This window comes from Bos javanicus, chromosome 18, assembly GCF_032452875.1.
Source record: "Bos javanicus breed banteng chromosome 18, ARS-OSU_banteng_1.0, whole genome shotgun sequence".
In the NCBI taxonomy this organism is placed as follows: Eukaryota; Metazoa; Chordata; class Mammalia; order Artiodactyla; family Bovidae; genus Bos; species Bos javanicus.
In genome coordinates this window covers 3,482,270-3,507,796 of record NC_083885.1, presented here as the reverse complement: position 1 = coordinate 3,507,796, position 25,527 = coordinate 3,482,270, and positions in this window count along the sequence as shown.

The following is a 25,527-nucleotide window of genomic DNA, read 5'->3' as shown; positions in this document are numbered from 1 at the left end:
ATAGTTTTTATTGATTCAAAACTTTGAGGAGAGGGATTAACTTGTTATTGAAGTTATAAAAATATAATTTTGAGATGTATCTATTCTAAATTAAATAATATTGTTAGGGGATTTTCAAGCCTCTTTCAAGCCTTTTTCAAGCCCTTGCTCACTCATTTATTTTCATCCCCTTCAAATTTCATGGGAAATTTTAGGGCATTCAGTTTCAAACAGAGTTGTGTAACAGATTTCAAATTAAATAAAAGTAGCTTTCTCTGTGATTTAAAAATGGATAAGTTTCTAATCAATTATGCATATAGTTCACTTGGCTTGTCCTTCATAGTGTAGAATTTCTAATGGTGTTTAAAGTTGGGAAAACCATGAACAGCCTCTCTACCATATGCTATCGTTTTCTTTAATTACAGTCCTATTTGGTTTCTTAATGAAGTAAAAATAAAATCCAATATATAAATGTTATGACATTTAGGGATATCTAATTCATGTTCTCATCCTGTGATTGATTTTCTTAATGAAGAATTAGAGTGGGTTAAGTCCTTTAAAACCAAATATATTCTAACCTACCTCAACATATCAGTTTCCAAATAATTGTATTTATATTTTCAAAGCCATTCAAGTATAGCATCTTACGGCTCCTATGAGGCCATCGTTCTAAGCACAGGTATCTTCATGAAAATGCAATCAATGTAATTTATCATGCACTTGAATTTGAAAAAAGGCCAGTCCAAACTGCACATTAACTCTAAAGGCAACTATACCAATTCTCATTTATCACAAAAATATTTTTTTCTGTCACCTCATTCTATTCATCTTTATGAGTCAGTGAATGGAAAATGAGATACTAGATATTACAAATAAAGTATCTTTAATAAATGCAAGATTTGAAGTTTACATTTCCTAGTATTAAATAGTGATTATAACTATTTTAGTTTCAGTAATGATATATTAGACTAGGTTTTTGAAATTTTGCACTTAAGAACATTTCAAAGAACCACAGTTTGAGAGAGATACACAAGAGGAAGATGAAGTAAATCGCTTTTTTGTTTTGTTCCTCTTGATGTAACTTTTTAAAATCTCCCTGAGAGGCGCGGCGCGGGCTGCATCGCAAGAATCTGGCCTGAATACCCCGAGCACTATCTGAGCGAAATAATCTGGGCTAGTAAACCAGACTGTGGGATATCTACCACGCGAAAAGCCAGCCCTAACCTATGACACCGCCAGGCCCGCGCACGGAACAAAGGACTGAACAGAGATAGCCGGCGGCAGACTATCCCCCTCCGGTAACAGGCAGCCAGAGCCGGAAGGGGACAATCGCAGCCCCAGAGAGACATTATCTATAAAACTGTAAGCAGGCTTCTTTGCTAACTAAAACTTCTTGGGGGTCTGGACGGTCAACATCTGCCTGAGAAGTTGTGCCGGTGCACAACTAGATAACTGAGCGGCGGGGAGGCGATAAGTCGCAGCAATCGCGTGCGCAAAACACCTCATCACCTGAGCTGCTCGGATCTGGGAAGGGCACAAAATGCAGGCCCAACTGAGAGTCTGCGCCTCTGAGGACTACCCGAGTGCCTGAACCGGAGCGGCTTGGACCCGGGAAGTACAGGCAGCCCAGGGCGGGCCGCGGATGGTTCGCGGCGGAGCAACCTAGAGCCTGAGCAGCGTGTACAGAGAGGCTACACGCGCCGTGAACTGGGGGCAGACCCAGAGTGGCTGAGGCACTGCGAGCACACGCCAGTGTTATTTGTTTGCAGCATCCCTCCCTACCTCCCCTCAGTGTGACTGAACAAGTGAGCCTATAAAAAAAAAAAAAAATTTAAGTCCTCTATTATTCCTTTAATTTCCACTTTTATAACCGATTACTTTGCCAAAAAAAAAAAAAGAAGACCCTATTTTTTTTAAAGCAAACTTCATATATATATTTTTTAATAATTTTTTTGACTTTTTTTTTCTTTTCCCTTCTTTTCTTTAACATTGTATTTTTGAAATTCCAAACTCTACTCTAGATTTTTAATTTTAGCTTTTTAGTATTTGTTATCAATTTTATACCTATAGTTTTTGTTTTTGTTTTTGTTTTTATATAATTTCTGTGACCCTTTTTTATTTTTTCTTTTTCTTTTTCTCTGTCTCTTTCTCTTCTTCTTTTAAATAACATTGTATATCTGAAATTCCAAACTCTATTCTAGATTTTTAATTTATGCTTTTTGGTATTTGTTATCAATTTTGTACCAGTTTTTTTTTTATATATATAATTTATGTGACCTTGTTTGTTCTTGTTTGTTTGTGTTTTTTTTCCCTCTCTTTCTTTTTCTTCCTCTTTTTTTAACACTGTATTTTTGAAATTCCAAACTCTACTCTAGATTTTTAACTTTTTCTTTTTGGTATTAGTTATCAATTTTGTACCTATATTTTCTGTATAATTTTTGCAACCTTGTTTTTTTTTTTGTTGTCCGTTTTTTCTCTTTCTTTTCCTTCTTCTTTTCTTTAACATCGTATTTTTGAAATTCCAAACTCTACTCTAGATTTTAAATTTTTGCTTCTATGTATTTGTTACCAAATTTGTACCTTTAAGAACCCAATCTTCAGGACCCATTTTTCACTAGGGAGCGAGATTACTGGCTTAACTGCTCTCTCTCCCTCTGGACTCTCCTTTTTCTCCACTAGGTCGCCTGTGTCTCCTTCTTACCCCCTCTCTACTCTACCCAACTCTGTGAATTTCTGTGTGTTCCAGACGGTGGAGAACACTTAGGGAACTAATTACTGGCTGGATCTGTCTCCCTCCTTTTCATTCCCCCCATTTATCCTCCTGGCCACCTCTGCCACCTTCTTCCTTCTTCTCTTCTCTGTATAACTCTGTGAACAACTATGAGTGGTCAAGTTGTGGAGTGCACATAAGGAAGAGATTACTGAATAGCCCACTCTCTCCTCTACTGACTCCACCTCATCTCATTCGGGTCACCTCTAACTCCCTCCTCACTCTGCTCTTCTCCATATAACGCTGTAAACCTCTCTGGGCAAAACAAATTTCAGGGCAAGACATACCAAGCAAAATCTCCAGCAGCAAGGAACACAGCCCTGAGCTCCAAGATACAGGCAGCCCAAAGTCACCCCAAAACCATAGACATCCCATAACTCATTACTGGACATTTCAGTGCACTCCAGAGAGAAGAAATACAGCTCCACTCACCAGAACACCGACACAGGCTTCCCTAACCAAGAAACCTTGACAAGCCACCTGTACAAACCCACACACAGCGAGGAAACGCCACAATAAAGAGAACTCCACAAACTGCCATAATACAGAAAGGACACCCCAAACTCAGCAATTTAAACAAGAAGAAGAGACAGAGGAATACCCAGCAGATAAAGGAACAGGATAAATGCCCACCAAACCAAACAAAAGAGGAAGAGATAGGGAATCTACCTGATAAAGAATTCCGAATAATGATAGTGAAATTGATCCAAAATCTTGAAATCAAAATGGAATCACAGATAAATAGCTTGGAGACTAAGATTGAGAAGATACAAGAAAGGTTTAACAAGGACCTAGAAGAAATAAAAGAGAGTCAATATAAAATGAATAATGCAATAAATGAAATTAAAAACACTCTGGAGGCAACAAATAGTAAAATAACAGAGGCAGAAGATAGGATTAGTGAATTAGAAGATAGAATGGTAGAAATAAATGAATCAGAGAGGATAAAAGAAAAACGAATTAAAAGAAATGAGGACAATCTCAGAGACCTCCAGGACAATATTAAACGCTACAACATTTGAATCATAGGGGTCCCAGAAGCAGAAGACAAAAAGAAAGACCATGAGAAAATACTTGAGGAGATAATAGTTGAAAACTTCCCTAAAATGGGGAAGGAAATAATCACCCAAGTCCAAGAAACCCAGAGAGTCCCAAACAGGATAAACCCAAGGCGAAACACCCCAAGACACTTATTAATCAAATTAACAAAGATCAAACACAAAGAACAAATTTAAAAGCAGCAAGGGAAAAACAACAAATAACACACAAGGGAATTCCCATAAGGATAACAGCTGATCTTTCAATAGAAACTCTTCAAGCCAGGAGGGAATGGCAAGACATACTTAAAATGATGAAAGAAAATAACCTACAGCCCAGATTATTGTACCCAGCAAGGATCTCATTCAAATATGAAGGAGAAATCAAAAGCTTCTCAGACAAGGTAAAGCTGAGAGAATTCAGCACCACCAAACCAGCTCTCCAACAAATACTAAAGGATATTCTCTAGACAGGAAACACAAAAACAGTGTATAAACTCAAACCCAAAACAATAAAGTAAATGGCAACGGGATCATACTTATCAGTAATTACCTTAAACGTAAATGGGTTGAATGCCCCAAACAAAAGACAAAGACTGGCTGAATGGATACAAAAACAAGACCCCTACATATCTTGTCTACAAGAGACCCACCTCAAAACAGGGGACACATACAGACTGAAAGTGAAGGGCTGGAAAAAGATTTTCCATGCAAATAGGGACCAAAAGAAAGCAGGAGTAGCAATACTCATATCAGATAAAATAGACTTTAAAACAAAGGCTGTGAAAAGAGACAAAGATGGTCACTACCTAATGATCAAAGGATCAATCCAAGAAGAAGATAAAACAATTATAAATATATATGCACCCAACACGGGAGCGCCGCAATATGTAAGACAAATGCTAACAAGTATGAAAGGGGAAATTAACAATAACACAATAATAGTGGGAGACTTTAATACCCCACTCACACCTATGGATAGATCAACTAAACAGAAAATTAACAAGGAAACACAAACATTAAAAGATACAATAGACCAGTTAGACCTAATTGATATCTATAGGACATTTCATCCCAAAACAATGAATTTCACCTTTTTCTCAAGCGCACATGGAACCTTCTCCAGGATAGATCACATCCTGGGCCATAAATCTAGCTTGGTAAATTCAAAAAAATAGAAATCATTCCAAGCATCTTTTCTGACCACAATGCAGTAAGATTAGATCTCAATTACAGGAGAAAAACTATTAAAAATTCCAACATATGGAGGCTGAACATCACGCCGCTGAATAACCAACAAATCACAGAAGAAATCAAAAAAGAAATCAAAATTTGCATAGAAACGAATGAAAATGAAAACACAACAACTCAAAACCTGTGGGAAACTTTAAAAGCAGTCCTAAGGGGAAAGTTCATAGCAATACAAGCATACCTAAAGAAACAAGAAAAAACTCAAATAAATAACCTAACCCTACACCTAAAGCAACTAGAAAAGGAAGAAATGAAGAACCCCAGGGTTAGTAGAAGGAAAGAAATCTTAAAAATTAGGGCAGAAATAAATGCAAAAGAAACAAAAGAGACCATAGCAAAAATCAACAAAGCCAAAAGCTGGTTCTTTGAAAGGACAAATAAAATGGACAAACCATTAGCCAGACTCATCAAGAAACAAAGGGAGAAAAATCAAATCAATAAAATTAGAAATGAAAATGGAGAGATCACAACAGACAACACAGAAATACAAAGGATCATAAGAGACTACTATCAGCAATTATATGCCAATAAAATGGACAACGTGGAAAAAATGGACAAATTCTTAGAAAAGTACAACTTTCCAAAACTAGACCAGGAAGAAACAGAAAATTTCAACAGACCCATCACAAGCACGGAAGTTGAAACTGTAATCAGAAATCTTCCAGCAAACAAAAGCCCAGGTCCAGACGGCTTCACAGCTGAATTCTACCAAAAATTTAGAGAAGAGCTAACACCTATCCTGCTCAAACTCTTCCAGAAAATTGCAGAGGAAGGTAAACTTCCAAACTCATTCTATGAGGCCACCATCACCCTAATACCAAAACCTGACAAAGATCCCACAAAAAAAGAAAACTACAGGCCAATATCACTGATGAACATGGATGCAAAAATCCTTAACAAAATTCTAGCAATCAGAATCCAACAATACATTAAAAAGATCATACACCATGACCAAGTGGGCTTTATCACAGGGATGCAAGGATTCTTCAATATCCACAAATCAATCAATGTTATACACCACATTAACAAATTGAAAAACAAAAACCATATGATTATCTCAATAGATGCAGAGAAAGCCTTTGACAAAATTCAACATCCATTTATGATAAGAACTCTCCAGAAAGCAGGAATAGAAGGAACATACCTCAACATAATAAAAGCTATATATGACAAACCCACAGCAAACATTATCCTCAATGGTGAAAAATTGAAAGCATTTCCTCTAAAGTCAGGAACAAGACAAGGGTGCCCACTTTCACCATTACTATTCAACATAGTTTTGGAAGTTTTGGCCACAGCAATCAGAGCAGAAAAAGAAAGAAAAGGAATCCAAATGGGAAAAGAAGAAGTAAAACTCTCACTGTTTGCAGATGACATGATCCTTTACATAAAAAACCCTAAAGACTCCACCAGAAAATTACTAGAACTAATCAATGATTATAGTAAAGTTGCAGGATATAAAATCAACACACAGAAATCCCTTGCATTCCTATACACTAATAATGAGAAAACTGAAAGAGAAATTAAGGAAACAATTCCATTCACCATTGCAACGGAAAGAATAAAATACTTAGGAATATATCTACCTAAAGAAACTAAAGACCTATATATAGAAAACTATAAAACACTGGTGAAAGAAATCAAAGAGGACACTAATAGATGGAGAAATATACCATGTTCATGGATTGGAAGAATCAATATAGTGAAAATGAGTATAATACCCAAAGCAATTTATAGATTCAATGCAATCCCTATCAAGCTACCAATAGTATTCTTCACAGAGCTAGAACAAATAATTTCACAATTTGTATGGAAATACAAAAAACCTCGAATAGCCAAAGCGATCTTGAGAAAGAAGAATGGAACTGGAGGAATCAACCTACCTGACTTCAGACTCTATTACAAAGCCACAGTCATCAAGACAGTATGGTACTGGCACAAAGACAGAAATATTGATCAATGGAATAAAATAGAAAGCCCAGAGATAAATCCACACACATATGGACACCTTATCTTTGACAAAGAATGCAAGAATATACAATGGATTAAAGACAATCTCTTTAACAAGTGGTGCTGGGAAAACTGGTCAACCACTTGTAAAAGAATGAAACTAGAACACTTTCTAACACCATACACAAAAATAAACTCAAAATGGATTAAAGATCTAAATAGCATTGAAACATGTATAATATCATGTATGAAACGAGTCGCCAGTCCAGGTTCGATGCACGGTACTGGATGCTTGGGGCTGGTGCAGTGGGACGGAGGGTAGGGGAGGGAGGAGGGAGGAGGATTCAGGATGGGGAACGCGGGTATACCTGTGGCGGATTCATTTCGATATTTGGCAAAACTAATACAATATTGTAAAGTTTTAAAAATAAAATAAAATTAAAAAAAATAATAATAAAATAAAATAAAATCTCCCTGAGAATGGCAAGTGAAACTGACTAGCATACATGTTTTTACATCAATATATTATGCCTTAATACACATGTCAATAGAAGTATTGCACAGAATTCTACAATTTTTCCCTGTGATTAATGTCCTTGTATAGCCTCTTCTATTGAAAGTGGGAGGTATATGACAGAATATGATTAGGTTGTATTATATGGCACGATTGACTTTTTAAAAAGGATATGATCCTCCCTGGATCTGACCTAATCAGATGAGTCCTAAAAATAGACTAGGTTCTTCCTGGAGAAAAGATTTAAAACACATGAAGGAAAACTGAAAGAGTCTCTCTTGGTGGCTTTGAAGATGGAGGCAGCCACATGGCAAGTTAACCCAAATGTACCAAAGCCTAAAAGAAAGAATAAAAACTATAAAATTTTTTAAATGGTAGAAAAAATAAAAAATAATACATAGGAGAAAATTTTTTCTATAATTGGGCTTATGCAAAACTCTTTTAGATACAACATGAGAAACACCATTTATAAATGATATAATGAATAAATTGGACTTTATCAAAATTTAAGACTTTTATGTTTTAAAAGATACCTAGATAATCTAAAACCAGGGATCAGATTAGTAGAAATTATTTGCAACACAAGTATCTCATAAAAGACTTGTATCAAAAACTACAAAGAATTCTTAAAACCAGGAAATATGAAAACCTGACTAAAAATGAAAAAAAAAGTTGTAGAATTGATATTTTACCCCCAAAAAAGACAGATTAATGATTAATAAGCATTATGTTAAGTGGACAAAGTCAGACATAAAGACAATACATTATACATTTCCATTTATAGGAAATGCTTCCACACATAGGAAATATCTAGAAAAGGAAAATCTATAGAGACATAAGCAGATTTTTGTTTGCCTAGCACTCAGAGTGGAAACAGAAATTGACTCCAAATGGACACAAGGAAACTTTGGGGGGAGATGGAAATATGCAATTATGAAACTATCTGCAAAACTCTGTAAATCTGGCAAAAAAAAATATTGTACACTTAAAATGGGTAAAGTTTGTGATATATGAAGTTGTTGTTGTTCAGTCGCTAAATCATATCCGACTCTTTGTGACCCCACAGACTGCAGTACACCAGGCTCCTCTGTCCTCCACTATCTACCAAAGTTTGCTCAAATCCATGTCCATTGAGTCAGTAATGCTATCTATTTCATCCTCTGCTGCTCCCTTCTCCTTTTGCCTTCAATGTGAATTATACCTCAATAATAACTGCTTCATAAAAAGAAACCACACAGGTAGTAGATATTACACAAACAGTAACTTGCAAATGTTGGCAATTCTGTCTGCACAACCAAGGCCATGCTACATGGTTTCTGTAAATATACCAAGGCCCATGAGTTGTACTTTTGGCCTTGGAGTCTCTAAAGTATCTTCCTGTCGCTGAAGCATTCTGCATTTCTTTTGCTTGTCACAGTTACCAGCAGTTAGGATGTGCAGATGAAAGCATGCTGCACTTGTCGGTCACAGCGCTAACAATGCCATTTAAGGGTGTGGTGCACATGCTTCAAGACTGATTCCTGGCTAACAGCCTGGGATGGGAGGAGAACAATTACATATTGAATTAGACTGACAGCGAAACCTTTATTATTAATACAGGCAGAAACTTATATTGACAATCATGCCAATGAAAGGAGTCGGTTGAATTAAGTTCATTGATCCAAAGTACAACATGATTTTTTGCAAATACATTTATATATTTGCAAAGAAAGAAATCTTAAGTATTTCCTTCTCTTGAGGGATACTATTAATAATTAATATTGTTAGTAGTTTATCAACAGAAGTATCAATTAGACATACATTAGAGAATTTGCTAGAAGTTTCTCTTTGCCTCTGACATTAAGCAGGCAAACTGACTATTCTGCTTCCAGCTTATGCTGAAAATACAAATTAGGTCTGATCGAATAACAGTAAATTGGAAAGCTTAGTTTATAGCTTTAAAAATCATATTTAGCCCTGTTAATGTGTCCCTAGGGCAAATTCCCTTCAGGGTATATTAAATTTATATGGTATTAAATAATGACTTGTGAATCGCAAGCTACGTGTATTAGCAATAGAGAAAAAAAATAGACATAATATTGAAATCACATTACATGAGATGTGTTTCCTGTATTTTCAGAAACTAGTATCATTTTTTCTTGATTCCATGGGTAATGAAACAGTTGAATACTTATAAACCAACTGCCTATGTTTATCTGAAAACCTGCTCTTTAAAAATAGAAATTCCTATAGGACATGTGTTTTTCAGTTTTTTCATTTTAATATTTTCCCTGAAATCGACTCGAATTAATAACAAAAAGACAATAAACCAAAATATCATGTACAATAATTGACACCAAAACATTAAGTTGAATTAGAATTACTATATCTCACTAACAGTAGATTTCAAATGTACATTGGTTTGGTTAAAGATAAAATTTTGTTTCCTACCTGAAAATAAAGCAATTTTGAAAAAAAAAGTGGTAAGTATTTTAGTAGTACATAATTATACCCCACAATTGATAAACTTGATAAAAAATGTTACAGACTACATAAAATTTGGCTGATAGTATATGATAGCAAAATGTAGAAAAGAGTAAAATATATTAGATTTCTATTATGTTGTTAGATGACAATAAGTTGTCTGGAGTCTAGAACTAGGACTTTGTTTCAAAAACAATTTCTCTTGAAATGATGTGTAAATGTATTATACAAAGCAAGGACTTCATCTATCTTTATCTTCTCTTCTACGTCTGAAGCAACACCTTTTTCAAAGATTTTTCTTTTCAAGTTCTTTATGTGGATATGAATTAGATCTATGAAAATATTAAATATAAAAGATTAGACTACTGAGCAATTATTTTCTCACTCCTCATTTGATCTGGGTTTTGTTACAGGCAAATAGTAAAATTACTGACTGTATCTCTCAATGTTGGTCTCCTGATTATATGAAACGGCTAACCCAAGATGTTTTGCTTTAACAAGGGGAACCATTTCCTTCTGCATGACAAGGAACTATAATTTGTGAGCAGATAAATCATGGAAGAAACTATTGGGGACATTTGTTAGAAACTGGTGATAAAACCCTCCTGTAGTGCTATTGGCCTCAGAACTGAAGTATCCTTGAAATATATACTCATACTCAATAATAAAAGTATATAGGATAAGTATGGTTCTTGACCTAAAGATTCGCTGTGCAGGCTGTAGACAGTATTGTGCATTCAGCATAGTTGATGCTCTTGCTACTGCCACTGTTCTAAATTGCAATTACAAGACCTATAAAATAGAGAGACTTACTGGTGTTCAAATTATCCTTCAGCTCAAAATTTTTTTTAATTTAATTCATTCTGTTTTAAACACAGTCATAAAATTAAGTAGACATAAACCAGAAGTTTGAATAACAGGGAAGGGTTGATGAAAACTTTCATGAGTCACAGAACACCTGTATCTCACAGTTTTAACTATAAGAACTTAAAAACTACATGTTTGTATATTTGTTTAATAAATAATTTTATAGAATTACTGCTATACATAAATAAATAAGAACTCCAGTTTGGAAAATGGCCAAGCTCACCCCTGAGAACAATTAGAAAACTGCAAAAAAAAGTTAATAAATTACGTGTGAAGACATCAAAGAAATAAGGAGATAATAAAAAAAATTAAAGGGTAGAAGGCCAGCATAAGAAACTCAATGAGATAAACCCAAAATTAAAGTCCATATTTATCATAGAAATTGATGTTGATTTTAGAAGTGCCTAAAAACAAGACTTTTGATAGATTTACAACTTCAGGAGTATGAAAAAATAATTGAGGAACTTCCAAGTAGAGAAAAGCTTAGTAAATCACAAAGGCTTATCCAATAAGAGAAGGATATTAAAAAGCAGAGACACTGCTTTGCCAACAAAGATCCATCTAGCCAAAGCTATGGTTTTTCCAGTAGTCATGTATGGATGTGAGAGCTGGACTATAAAGAAAGTTGAGCACCAAAGAATTGATGCTTTTGAACTGTGGTGTTGGAGAAGACTCTTGAGAGTCCCTTGGACTGCAAGGAGATCCAACCAGTCCATCCTAAAGGAGATCAGTCCTGGGTGTTCTTTGGAAGGAATGATGCTGAAGCTGAAACTCCAATACTTTGGCCACCTAATGCAAAGAACTGACTGATTGCAAAAGACCCTGATGCTAGGAAAGACTGAAAGCAGGAGGAGAAGGGGACGACAGAGGATGAGATGGTTGGATGGCATCACCAACTTGATGGACATGAGTTTGAGTAAACTCCAGGAGTTGGTGATGGACAGGGAGCCCTGGTGTGCTGCATGCAGTCCATGGGGTCGCAAAGAGTCAGACACTACTGAGCAACTGAACTGAACTGAACTGAAGCTAGAGATAAGCCTTCATTAGATCAATGATTCCTTGTGACCCTGCCTTTCATTCAAAACAAACTTAAAACCTCTCTGGAGAAACAGTATATTTTTCTAGGGTGCAAATTAATTTGACCACTTCTTATTCACAATATACATCACTGGATGTTTTCCATGTGTGTCTGCTAAGTACTTCAATCATGCCTGACTCTTTGAGACCCTATGGATTGTAGCCGGCCAGGCTCCTCCATCCATGTGATTGTTCAGGCAAGAATACTGAAGTGGGTTGCCATGTCCTCCTCCTGGGGATCTTCCAAACCCAAGGATCAAACTCGATTGCATATTTTAGAAAGTCACTATTAGCAGATGATACTAATCCCAAAGAAAGGCAATGCCAAAGAATGCTCAAACTACCACACATATGCACTCCTCTCACACACTACTAAAGTAATGCTCAAAATTCTCCAGGCTTCATCAATACGGGAACCGTGAACTCACAGATGTTCAAGCTGGTTTTAGAAAAGGCAGAAGAATCAGAGATGAAATTGCCAACATTCACTGGATCATGGAAAAAGCAAGAGAGTTCCAGAAAAACACCTATTTCTGCTTTATTGACTATGCCAAAGCCTTTGACTGTGTGGATCACAATTAACTGTGGAAAATTCTGAAAGAGATGGGAATACCAGACCACCTGACTTGCCTCTTCAGAAACCAGTATGCAGGTCAGTAAGCAACAGTTAGAACTGGACATGGAACAACAGACTGGTTCCAAATAGGAAAAGGATTACATCAAGGCTGTATATTGTCACCCTGCTTATTTAACTACTGTGCAGAGTACATCATGAGAAACGCTGGGCTGGAAGAAGCACAAGCTGGAATCAAGATTGCTGGGAGAAATATCAATAGCCTCAGATATGCAGATGATACCACCCTTATGGCAGAAAGTGAGGAGGAACTCAAAAGCCTCTTGATGAAAGTGAAAGAGGAGAGTGAAAAAGTTGGCTTAAGGCTCAACATTCAGAAAACGAAGATCATGGCATCTGGTCCCATCACTTGATGGCAAATAGATGGGGAAACAGTGGAAACAGTGTCAGACTTTATTTTTGGGGGCTCCAAAACCACTGCAGATGGTGACTGCAGCCATGAAATTAAGACATTTACTCCTTGGAAGGAAAGTTATTACCAACCTGGATAGCATATTGAAAAGTAGAGACATTACTTTGCCAACAAAAGATACGTCTAGTAGAGGCTATGGTTTTTCCAGTAGTCATGTATGGATGTGAGAGTTGGACTGTGAAGAAAGCTGAGGGCCGAAGAATTGATGCTTTTGAACTGTGGTGTTGGAGAAGACTCTTGAGAGTCCCTTGGACTGCAAGGAGATCCAACCAGTCCCTTCTAAAGGAGATCAGTCCTGGGTGTTCTTTGGAAGGACTGATGCTAAAGTTGAAGCTCCAATACTTTGGCCACCTCATGCGAAGAATTGACTCATTGGAAAAGACTCTGATGCTGAGAGGGATTGAGGGCAGGACGAGCAGGGGACGACAGAGGATGAGATGCCTGGATGGCATCACCAACTCGATGAATATGAGTTTGAGTGAACTCCAGGAGTTGGTGACAGACAGGGAGTCTTGGTGTGCTGTGATTCATGGGGTCGCAAAGAGTTGAACACAACTGAGTAACTGAACTGAACTGAACTAAGTGACAAAATCAAGAAAGCAACAGAGAATACAAATAAATCTGCACAGGACTCAGGTAATTGAATTATCATTAATTTTAAAATAACTGCATCATATGTTTAAAGAGGCAAAATTCAGATCAAAAACTTTTGCATAGAACAATACAAAAGAACACAAAAAGAATTCAGTTAATGAGAAATCATCAATTATTGAGACTAAAAACAACGAATGTGCTCAATAGCAGATTATACAAACCTAAGGAGGAAATCAATTATCCAAACACAGTTAATAAAATAAAATGGCCAAATCGAGTAATAGAAGGGAAAAGAGTAAAAGTAGGTTGTAAGTTACTATGGGGGTGAAAAGAGTTCACATGTTACTAGAAAACTGAAAGAATAGAAAGAACATGGCAGAAAAAAAGATTGGCTGAGAATTTTCCAAAATTGATAACATATTCAAGAAGCTGCAGGCAAAGAAGAAGAGGAAGAAGGATTAAACAAACAATAATCAAACAAATAATTATAGGCAGATATTTTTGAAAACTATTTGAAATCTTTGAAAACCAAATAAATTGAAAAAAATTAAGTATTTGTGGAAATAACATCCAGCACCTTCAAAGAATCAAGAGTAAGTCTTGCAACAAACTTCTCAACAAAAATTATGGAAACCCAGACACGGAAGGAAATCTCCAAAGTGGTATTTTTTAAATGCCATACGGCATTTTTTCTGAGTGAAAGGGCAAATGATTGGGTGAATCTAAATGAATGTTGACTGTATAAAATGATAATAATAAGGCATTGTTATATTTAAAGTATGTAATACCAAAAATTAAAATGTTTGAGAACAATAATAGATCGAGTTCATATACTTCAAGAATTTTGTTTTCTCTGGGAAGTATGGAAAATTTTTAAAATATGTTAACTTTGATAAGTTAGCTACGTATGTGGCATGAATCTCTGCTTCTCTAGAAAATTACTGAAACAATTTTCAAGGATGGTATACCTTTAAAAAATCACAGAGGAATGACTGATTCATGTTGATGTTTGGTAGAAACCAACACAATTCTGTAAAGCAATTATCCTTCAATTAAAAAATTAAAAAATTTAAAATTTTAAGAAGTAATTTTTAAAAATCATAGAGGAGAAAAGACAAAAGAAAATATAAATTTAAACTTATGAATGTAGAGGAAAAGAAACAATGAATAGGTAAGTGAAATAAAAACAGTAATTCAAAACATATAGGTAGCCAAGAGTCACATGAAAAGATGCTCAACATTGCTGATCTCCAAGAAAATGCAAATTAAAGCCACAATGAAATGTTACCTCACTGTCAGAAAGACAAGAAGTAACAAGTGTTGACAAGGGTCTAGAGAGAAAGGAAGCGCCCAGTACACTGTTCGTGGGAATGTAAATTGGTGCAACCACTACGGAAAACAATACTGAGTTCCCTCAAAAAATTAAAACTAGAACTACCATATAATCCAGTAATTTTCCTCCAGGGTATTTATCCAAAAGAAAATGAAAATACAAATTTGAAAAGATACGTGCACCCTAAGTTCACAGCAGCATTATTTACAATAGCCAAGATACAGAGACAACCTACGTGTCCATCAACAGATGAATGAATTAAGAAGATATGAAACACAATGAAATGTTAGTGTCATAGAGAAGAATAAAATTTTGCCATTTGCAACAACATGAATAGACCTGGGGGATACTATGTTTAGTGAAATAAGTAAGATATAGACAAGTATTACATATTTCCACTTAAATGTGGAATCTGAAAAATAAAGCAAACAAACAGGAACAGACTCACAGATACAGAAAACTAACTAATGGTTACCAGTGGTAACTAGAGGGCCAAAATAGGTGAAGGGGATTGAGAGGTACACACTGCTGGGCATAAAATAAATAAGTTACAAGGATGTAATATATAGCACAGGGAATATAGCCATACATTATAATAATTTTATACGGGGTATGATCTATAAAAATAAAGCATCACAAAGCTTTAATCTTCAATCTTGTATACTGTAAATCAATCAACTATATTTCAATAAATATATACAGTACAAACAGTTGGAAGAATTAAAGGAAAATAGAAAATCCATCATTTATGTGACATTCTAACTGATCCTAGCATCTAATTACAGGAGGGCATGGCAACCGACTCCAGTACTCTTGCCTGGAGAATCCCATGGACAGAGGAGCCTGGTGGGCTATGGTCAACAGGATCGCAAAGAGCCGAACATGACTGAAGCAACTTAGCATAGCAGACAGTATCTAATTAAAGAACCCAACTAAATTTAGCAATACTAGGGATCTCTTCAAGAAAATCAGAGATACCAAAGGAACATTTAATGCAAAGATGAGCTTGATAAAGGACAGAAATGGTATGGACCTAACAGAAGCAGAAGATATTAAGAAGAGATGGAAAGAATACACAGAAGAACTGTACAAAAAAGATCTTCATGACCCAGATAATCATGATGGTGTGATCATTGACCTAGAGCCAGACATCCTGGAATGTGAAGTCAAGTGGGCCTTAGGAAGCATCACTGCAAACAAAGCTAGTGGAGGTGATGGAATTCCAGTTGAGCTATTCCAAATCCTGAAAGATGATGCTGTGAAAGTGCTGCACTCAATATGCCAGCAAATTTGGAAAACTCAGCAGTGGCCACAGGCCTGGAAAAGGTCAGTTTTCATTCCAATCCCAAAGAAAGGCAATGCCAAAGAATGCTCAAACTACCGCACAATTGCACTCATCTCACACGCTAGTAAAGTAATGTTCAAAATTCTCCAAGCCAGGCTTCAGCAATATATGAACCGTGAACTTCCTGATGTTCAAGCTGGTTTTAGAAAAGGTAGAGGAACCAGAGATCAAATTGCCAACATCTACTGGATCATGGAAAAAGCAAGAGAGTTCCAGAAAAACACCTATTTCTGCTTTACAGACTATGCCAAAGCCTTTGACTGTGTGGATCACAAAAAACTGTGGAAATTCTGAAAGATATGGGAATACCAGACCACCTGACCTGCCTCTTGAGAAATCTGTATGCAGGTCAGGAAGCAACAGTTTAGAACTGGAAATGGAAAAACAGACTGGTTCCAAATAGGAAAAGGAGTACGTCAAGGCTGTATATTGTCACCCTGCTTATTTAACTTCTATGCAGAGTACATCATGAGAAAAGCTGGACTGGAAGAAACACAAACTGGAATCAAGATTGCCGGGAGAAATATCAATAAACTCAGATGTGCAGATGACACCACCCTTATGGCAGAAAGTGAAGAGGAACTCAAAAGCCTCTTGATAAAAGTGAAAGAGGAGAGTGAAAAAGTTGGCTTAAAGCTCAACATTCAGAAAATGAAGATCATGGCATCTGGTCCCATCACTTCATGGCAAATAGATGGGGAAACAGTGGAAACAGTGTCAGACTTTATTTTTCTGGGCTCCAAAATCACTACAGATGGTGACTGCAGCCATGAAATCAAAAGATGCTTACTCCTTGGAAGAAAAGTTATGACCAACCTAGATAGCATATTCAAAAGCAGAGACATTACTTTGCCAACAAAGATTCGTCTAGTCAAGACTATGGTTTTTCCTGTGGTCATATATGGATGTGAGAGTTGGACTGTGAAGAAGGCTGAGCACTGAAGAATTGATGCTTTTGAACTGTGGTGTTGGAGAAGACTCTTGAGAGTGCCTTGGACTGCAAGGAGATCCAACCAGTCCATTCTGAAGGAGATCAGCCCTGGGATTTCTTTGGAAGGAATGATGCTGAAACTGAAACTCCAGTACTTTGGCCACCTCATGCGAAGAGTTGACTCATTGGAAAAGACTCTGATGCTGGGAGGGATTGGGGGCAGGAGGAGAAGGGGACGACAGAGGACGAGATGGCTGGATGGCATCACTGACTCGATGGACGTGAGTCTGAGTGAACTCCGGGAGTTGGTGATGGACAGGGAGGCCTGGCGTGCTGAGATTCATGGGGTCGCAAAGAGTCGGACACGACTGAGCGACTGATCTGATCTGATAGAACAGTTGAATAAAAATAATTTAAAAATTGGTAAACTTAACTCATATACTGAATACTATGCCCCAAAACTTTAGGATATATCTAGTTTTTCCTCTATTTCCAATCATATCTTGAGATATAAAACAAGTCCTAAACTCAGAATTGATTATTGATGTGTAGTAAATAGTCTTGCACTATAGAATAATTAGACTTGAAATTTAGTAACAAAAATATAACTAGAAAATTCCCTTATATATTAAATTTCTATTTAACCTACAGATCAAAAAGGAATCATAATTTAAATTCTATTATACTTGTAAATGACATGTTAGTTTTAAAACATGGCCTCAACTACCTATGACATCTTTTTCTTAACTAAAATATAGTTGATTTACCATGGTGCTGACATCTCTCTTATCAAGAAGTGAGATCCACAGGCCTTCCACTTGAATTTGGGCTCTGTGTTTTACCAATGAAATAAGATGGAAGAAGGTTACTGTACCAGCTTATGGTCCCTGTTGTTGGAAGCTGGTAGGTTCTACTTTGTTCCTCTGGATACTCCCTCTAGGACCTCAGACACCATCCTGTAAGGAAGCTGAAAGTCTTGGCAAAAACTTGGGTGGAGATACCCATGTGGAGGGGAACAAAAGCAGCTCCTTATCAGCCACCTTGAATGAGCCATTCTAAGACTGCTATTTTCTCCCACTCAAGCCACATGGCAGAGAGACAATTATAATTCACTGAGCCCTCACCAAATTGCAGACTCATGAACTAAATAAGTGACTGATGTAGAAACCAAAAACTACTTGCTATCAGCAAAATATGCCATTTAAGGAGGGGAGGGTGGAAGAGTATGACTCTCATGTGGTTAGCAGTTAACTAAATCAGAATCCCCCAAAAGATCTTATTTTGGTAGGCATGCTTACAGTGCATCTTCTCCCATCAACCAATTAGATGCCCAAATTGTGTATGACACAGCTTTCTTTTTAGCTGAAACACTAAACACGTTTAAGGATGGCAGAATAACTGGTAGCACTTGATTGCCCACTTCCTTCTGAGAATTTATGGACATTGTTTATGTGCTATAACCTTGTACGAGTGAGTTCAAAGCCAGGGAATTCAACTCAAGAATAACCTGAAAGAGTGTGACATAAAAGTTGGCGTTCTTAATTTTCTCACATATGCAAGTGAACAAGCAACTGAATTTTTCAAAAAAAAAACAAGATGATGTTGGAAAAAATAAACATGTATTAAGAGTATGAGAGATCTGCTTTCATAGAATGTGGGTTAAAGCCATTGACCCCTTCATAGGGTATCTCTCATCATTAAAAAAAATTAAGATATGTTTGAAACTTGTTAGAAAACAAGCTCAAATTTGTAATGTCTATCTTGGACTTTCATATTTTGAAGACAGTTTGACAAATTATGATAAACAACATTCTAAAGATTAAAAAGAGAAGATAGAAAGCAAGTATTAGAAGTAAGTGGCTGTCAAAGATTTGGATCAGTTCCCAGCTCGTCAAAAGCAGTAGGTGATGAAGATTTTCAACTGATACACTTAACTGCGTATGCAGTTGCTCAGTCGTGTCTGACTCTGCAGTCCCATGGACTGTAGCCTGCCAGGCTCCTCTGCCCATGGAATTTTCTAGGCAAGAATCCTGAAGGTTGGGGTACCATTTCTTACTCCAGGGGATCTTTCCAACCCAGAGATCAAATCCACATCTCTTGCATTGGCAAGTAGATTCTTTACCACTAGCAACACTTGGGAAGTCTGAGTTATACCTAATTATGAACCAATGTGAGTGAAAAGTACAAGCGTGAAAGAATAAGATGAGAAATTTTCATTTACATTTCAAGAGGGAAGAGATGGGCTCCTCGACATTACCAGCAGTTCACTGATAAATTCTGTATCAATTTCACAACTATCTCAGAGCTCTGAAACATTTCATAACTTTGAATTTAGTCTTCAGACTATAGAAACCCCCAAATTTCTGTGTAAAAGTCTACATAGTCTCAGAATTTATAATCCTTGGTTAGATTCTCTTTTCTAAATTTAAAAATATGTTGCCTCCTTTTGCTATTTCCATTTCAGAGTTCAACATATTCACCACCCCCTATACTTTAGGCAGAGCATAAAGGGAATTAATTCTAAATTTAAGAAAATTAGAGACAATTCTTCAATTTTCCTGAAGGAAAGCAAGCTGTGTTGTTTATGGTTACACACTATGAATTTGTTTGTCTTCTCTTGATATCTTCAATAGCAAAGTATTACATAATAGCAAAGTATTAAAGTACTTGCCCTATATAATACTGCTAACTATATACAACCATTTTCAAAATGTGCAACAGCAGCATGATCACTTTCATAGCTCCAACTTTGTATTTCAATTTGATATATATATTCTTATAGATTACAGACAGATATTTGGATAGACAGATAAATGGCAACTCACTTTCTCATTGTCAGTAATATCCATTTGACAAACACACTATATTATCCATATATTTCATATGTGTTCATAGCATGTTCATAACATGTTACAGCCCAGGACTTGTAGGCCGTTTGCTAGAGTGCTTGTCAACTGCTTCTCCAAACAAATGCATTTACTAAGAGTGAGTGGAGACACTTCTTATGTCTTAAGCTAATTGTGCTTGATATAAATGAAACGTAATAATCAAAGTGAAGGTGTTAGTCACCCAGTCCTGTCCTACTCTTTGCGACCCCATGGACTCTAGCCCGCCAGGCTCCTCTGTCCATGGAATTCTCCAGGCAAGAATACTGAAGTGGGCTGCCATTTCCTGCTCCAGGGGACCTTCCTGACCCAGGGATCAAACCCAGTCTCCCGCATTGCAGGCAGATTCTTTACCATCTGAGCCACCAGGGAAGCTTGATATATATGAAATGTAATTAAATTAGAACAAAATGAAAATGAAAAAAAAAAAAGAAATCTGAGGGAGAGATGATACCTATTTCTTTCAAGAAAAGTAACTTGAATGCTTTACTGCTAAGTCACTTCAGTCATGTCCGACTCTGTGCAACCCCATAGACGGCAGCCCACCAGGCTCCCCCATCCCTGGGATTCTCCAGGCAAGAACACTGGAGTGGGTTGCCATTTCCTTCTCCAATGCATGAAAGTGAAAAGTGAAAGTGAAGTCGCTCAGTCGTGTCCGACTCTTCGCGACCCCATGGACTGTAGCCCACCAGGCTCCTCCGCCCATGGGATTTTCCAGGCAAGAGTACTGGAGTGGGGTGCTTTAGGAAGACACAATAAAGAAACATAATGTAATAATGCTTTCAAATTAGACATGAATGACAGTCTAGGACAAGCTGAGGAATGCAAGTAGAAAGATTTTGCTCTTAGAGGGTTACACAAGTCTCTTTAATCTATTACTTTAAAAAAGTGCCATTCGGAGGTGGGGATGGGGGGTTGTTTAGTAGGAACAGCCTTTCAGATTTGCAAAACAAAAAAGTTCTGTTTCCTAACAAGGTGAATATACTTAACATATTGAGTTGTACACTTTTTTAAAGTCAAACTAGGTATCACGGATAACAGAATTATAGGCATATTTTTCCCAAGAATTACAATCAACTGAACACTGTTCTAAAAAAAAAAAAAAAAAAAATTGGTTCTACACAAAAAGACTCACAAATAAATAATGTGCATGTGTGTGATTTTGAGTGAACACAAAACATTAGGTTCACATGAACATTTTTATGTTTTCCTCTTTAACCAACACAATGAGTCTAATGTTATTGTGCATAAGACACTTGCACAGGCTATTAAATCTGAGCACGCTGTCTTTCTAAACTTTGGTGTACAGTTTTCAAACGACATTTCTTGATTGGAGTCCTAGGCTATTGAGGCAGAGTGCAGACGTGTAGTGGTGGGGGTGGCGGTGAGGAGGGAGATGGGGGGTTGGAGGGAGGGTACATGTGAGATGCAAGAGAAGACAGGAGACTCTAGGACTCGAAATGCAAGCTTTCAATTCCTCTTTAACCAGAAAGCTCTGATTTGGTCTGGTACATATTGGGTGCCAGGTGAGAGGTCACTAGAAAACAAAAACTTCTATGGGTTTTAAAAGTTTGAGAAACATGGTTTTAAACGTCAAAAGACAAGGAGATAGAATAGCACATGCTTATTATCTGCCAAGGAACTATGCTAGGCCTTTTTAAAGTGCAGGTATTGTTTGTCTAATTTTCACAGGAAATTTAAGACAGAGTTATTGTTATCTAATTTTGCTGAGAGAAAATATACCTCAATTACATTAATTAAGTCAGGCAGAATCACACTGCTTATAGGAAAAGTAAGGCATTTGATAAACAAGCCTGTTTTCATACAGAGTTTTATAACTCTTCTCTGTTACCTTTTTCTAAATATAACTTAATACATTTTACCAAGTGTCTTCGCTAATTGACAGATTTCTCATCATCAATTCTGCGGAAGATCTCATTTTTTGTTCTGAATCAAGGTATCTTGAAAGAACAAACTCACCACAAATCCAGGAAGAAGGACCTATGTTTCTAGGCAGAAAATCGATGACTTTAGCTAGAAACTCAGGGGTTCATTTCACTGAGATAAATTTTTATAAAAACAAAATCATCAAAAGACTTCTTTACAACTTAGCTATTTGGGGAGTAAGAAACTTGATTACTTTGCTTTCACTGCACAAAGAGGAAAGGCCAAAGGCAAAGAACACTGCTGAAGTCCCTGATACAACTTCCATGATCTTAGCTTGCTGATTTACTTCCGGTTTTATAGCCATGCATGCAGTTTTGTCACACAAATTCGCATATAAATTATCATCTTATAAATAAATTATTCAGAGACAAACTTAGAATTTGATGTTTATGATTTCTGTTTCTCTTGGACAAATCATAGCATCATGGGTCAGCGTCTGCTCTACATTTTTATTACTGATAGCTTTCCACTCTTGGGGGGGGGAAACTGAAGTAACAAAATAGAAGGGACAGAATGCAACAAAAAATAAGTCCCACAAACCCTAAAATTTTTTGTCTATATCACTGTGCAACCAAAGACAGAATAGCTCTTTGTTCTATAACAATACAGGTACATGATCTTGATGATTCAACAAAGGAAAGGGGAAAGGGCACTCTCAAACCAAAGTAAAGAATTTTGAATGTAATGCCTTCGCTTGCAGTCTCACACAGGCACCGACAAAAGTGCCATTTGTAGTGGGGAGGGGGGCATGTTTTAAGAAAAGAAAATAGCTTTTCAAAGGCTGTTTCTCGCTTTAAATGTTGTTTAAAAGCTTTTTAAAACGCAGCTTTTTTCTTCTCCTTAGGCATCAACAGGAGATAATTGCCTTAGCATGCTTTTAAATAATCCTGTTTAAGACACAAAGTAGCATGGAAGCCTGTGCTTGGAAAACTTTTTACTTAACTGGATTGTGTGGGTGTGGATCTGGGGTCAGACAGGGAACCTCTCTACAAATAACAACACTTCGGATTTTCTTTTAGGATGATTTTTTTAAATTTTATCTTTTAAATTGTCAAACAGTAAAATTGACTCTTTCCTTTTTTCTGGTGAACACATCTGTGGATTTTAACACATATATAGATTCATGTTACTACCACCATGATCAGGATACAGAATAATTCTATCACCCCGGGGTCAGGGGTGGGGAACCTATGCTATCCTTTTATAAGTCACAACTTTCTCTTCTCCCTTAAGCCCTGGTAAACTGCTGATCCGTTCATTACATACTTCCATCTTTTTGAGAATGTCAGATAGAGTTCAACATGTTTTGTCTGTGACTAAGGAAATAAGAAGGGGATGACAGAGGATGAGATGGTTGGATGGCATCCTACTCAATGGACATGAGTTTGAGTAAATTCCAGGAGATACTAAAGGACAAGGAAGCCTGGCGTGCTGCAATCCATGGGGTTGCAAAGAGTAGGACACAACTGAGCAACTGAACGACAACAAAGTTTTAGGAAAGACCAACTTGCAAGTTCATGACACTTGAGGGGTGTCATGATTCTTTCTGCACAGAAAATGAACTGAGGAAATGAGATCAGTTGTGAAATACAAAACTCTTGAGCCATCTATGGCAGCTGCTTACCCATTGTTCTTTTTTTGTAAAATACTTCTATTTATTTGTTTTTGGCTGTGCTGGGTCTTTGCTGCATCAGCTCTCTCTCTAGTTGTGGCAAGTGGTGCTGCTCTCCAGTTGCAGTGCACGTGCTCTCATTGCGGCAGCTTCTCTTGTGGAGCACAGGCTCCAGGATGCGTGGGCTTCAGGGTTGAGGCTCCCAGATTCTAGAGCACAATCTCAATAGTTGTGGCACGTGGGCTTAGCTGCTCTGGGACATGTGGGATCTTCCGAGATCAGGGATCAAATCCATGTTTCCTGCTTTGGCAGGTGGATTCTTTACCACTGAGCCACCAGAGAAGCCCTATCCACTGTTCTTTAAACCCTTGGAAGGATGTGCGGGGACCCAGGCAAATTAGAACAGGGGGACATCCTTCTACAGAGGCAGAGCCTTCAAGTTGTGCAGTGGCTGTGAGTTATGAGATCAGGACTAGAGGCATCCACCTACTCTTTAGAATAACCACTGCATTAGTAGGCAGGACAAACTCTTGGGTATTTTTGTCACTCCAGCCTGCACTGAGCCCTTTCTTATCTGCAGCAAACCAGAACATGTTACGGTGCCACGTGGTTACAAAGAAGAAAATAAAGCAGCTTCATCTTAAAGCTGAAATCTAAATTTCCATTTCATTTAAATATAGTTGACCTTAAGGTTTATTAATTTTACTCTTCGAGAAACTTTAGGAAATGATATAAACCTAAATTAGCAAAAGATATTAAACTATTTTTAACATAATGAAAGAGCTGTTTGGGTCAGTTTCATAGTATTTTACGACCTAGAAAATAAAAACATTTTAGATCCTATTTGAGACATCCTCCCCCTCCAAAATTTAATACTGTAATGACTCTAACTGGATTGTATGAATTTTAGCATTGTAAAATGTTATGCATCCCTTGTTTTAGATTGCACAAGGGTGAGCAGATGTTCAACAATTCGAAGTCTGTTTAGAATCTTCCTACCTGCTGGGTTTAATTTCAGAAGGAAGCAACATTCTTGAAGATAGACAAAATGTTATTTGTTCTTTTATCCATGTACCACGTTGTACTAATTTTCATCATTTCCAGCCCTGTTTATGGCAGGTCATTTCTAGTATACATAAAATCTAATTGTATTCCTTAGAAGGAATGGGTAAATTCTGTTCCTGTGTCTGGTAAATAAAATATTATGAAAATCATTTGAGGTATACAGCATGTACATATTGATGCCTGATTTTGAGCTGAAAATAAAAACCCATAGATTTTCTACTCTATTAAATAAATGCTCAGACCTTAAAAAGAGTATTTATTCACCTTCTTTATAAGTTTGCCAAATACAAAATTAAATTATTTTATACCAATTTTAAACCAATACAGATACTACTGTATTCTAATTTTCTGTGCTTAGATTGCTAAAATACTTTCTATGCACACACTCATGCTTATAATGAATAATGGCTGGTTTCCTTTTACTTATTCTGTTCACTTCAGTGTCTGTATTACTGAATTGGTTGAGCTCTCCACTATCATGTTGAATGATGTGATGATAGCAGGCCTCCTTGTTTTATTCTCTTTCTTAAAATGAAATCTTTGGTATTCCAATATTAATGATTATTTAGGATTTTATAGATTCATACTACAGAAGTTTCTTTGGAGCACAGTCTTATGCTCTGTGACAATCTAGGGGGTGGAATGGGATGAAGGGAGGGAGGGGATATATGTATGGTGATGACTGATTTGTGCTGTTATATGGCAGAAACCAACACAACATTGTAAAAAAATTTTTATAAATGTTTAAGATACTTAAAGATATATAAATAGTTTGCAACACCTGACCCTACTTGGATCTTGATACAAACAGTTAAAAAATGATACAATTGGTGCAATCAAAATTCTAACAAGCTATTTTGT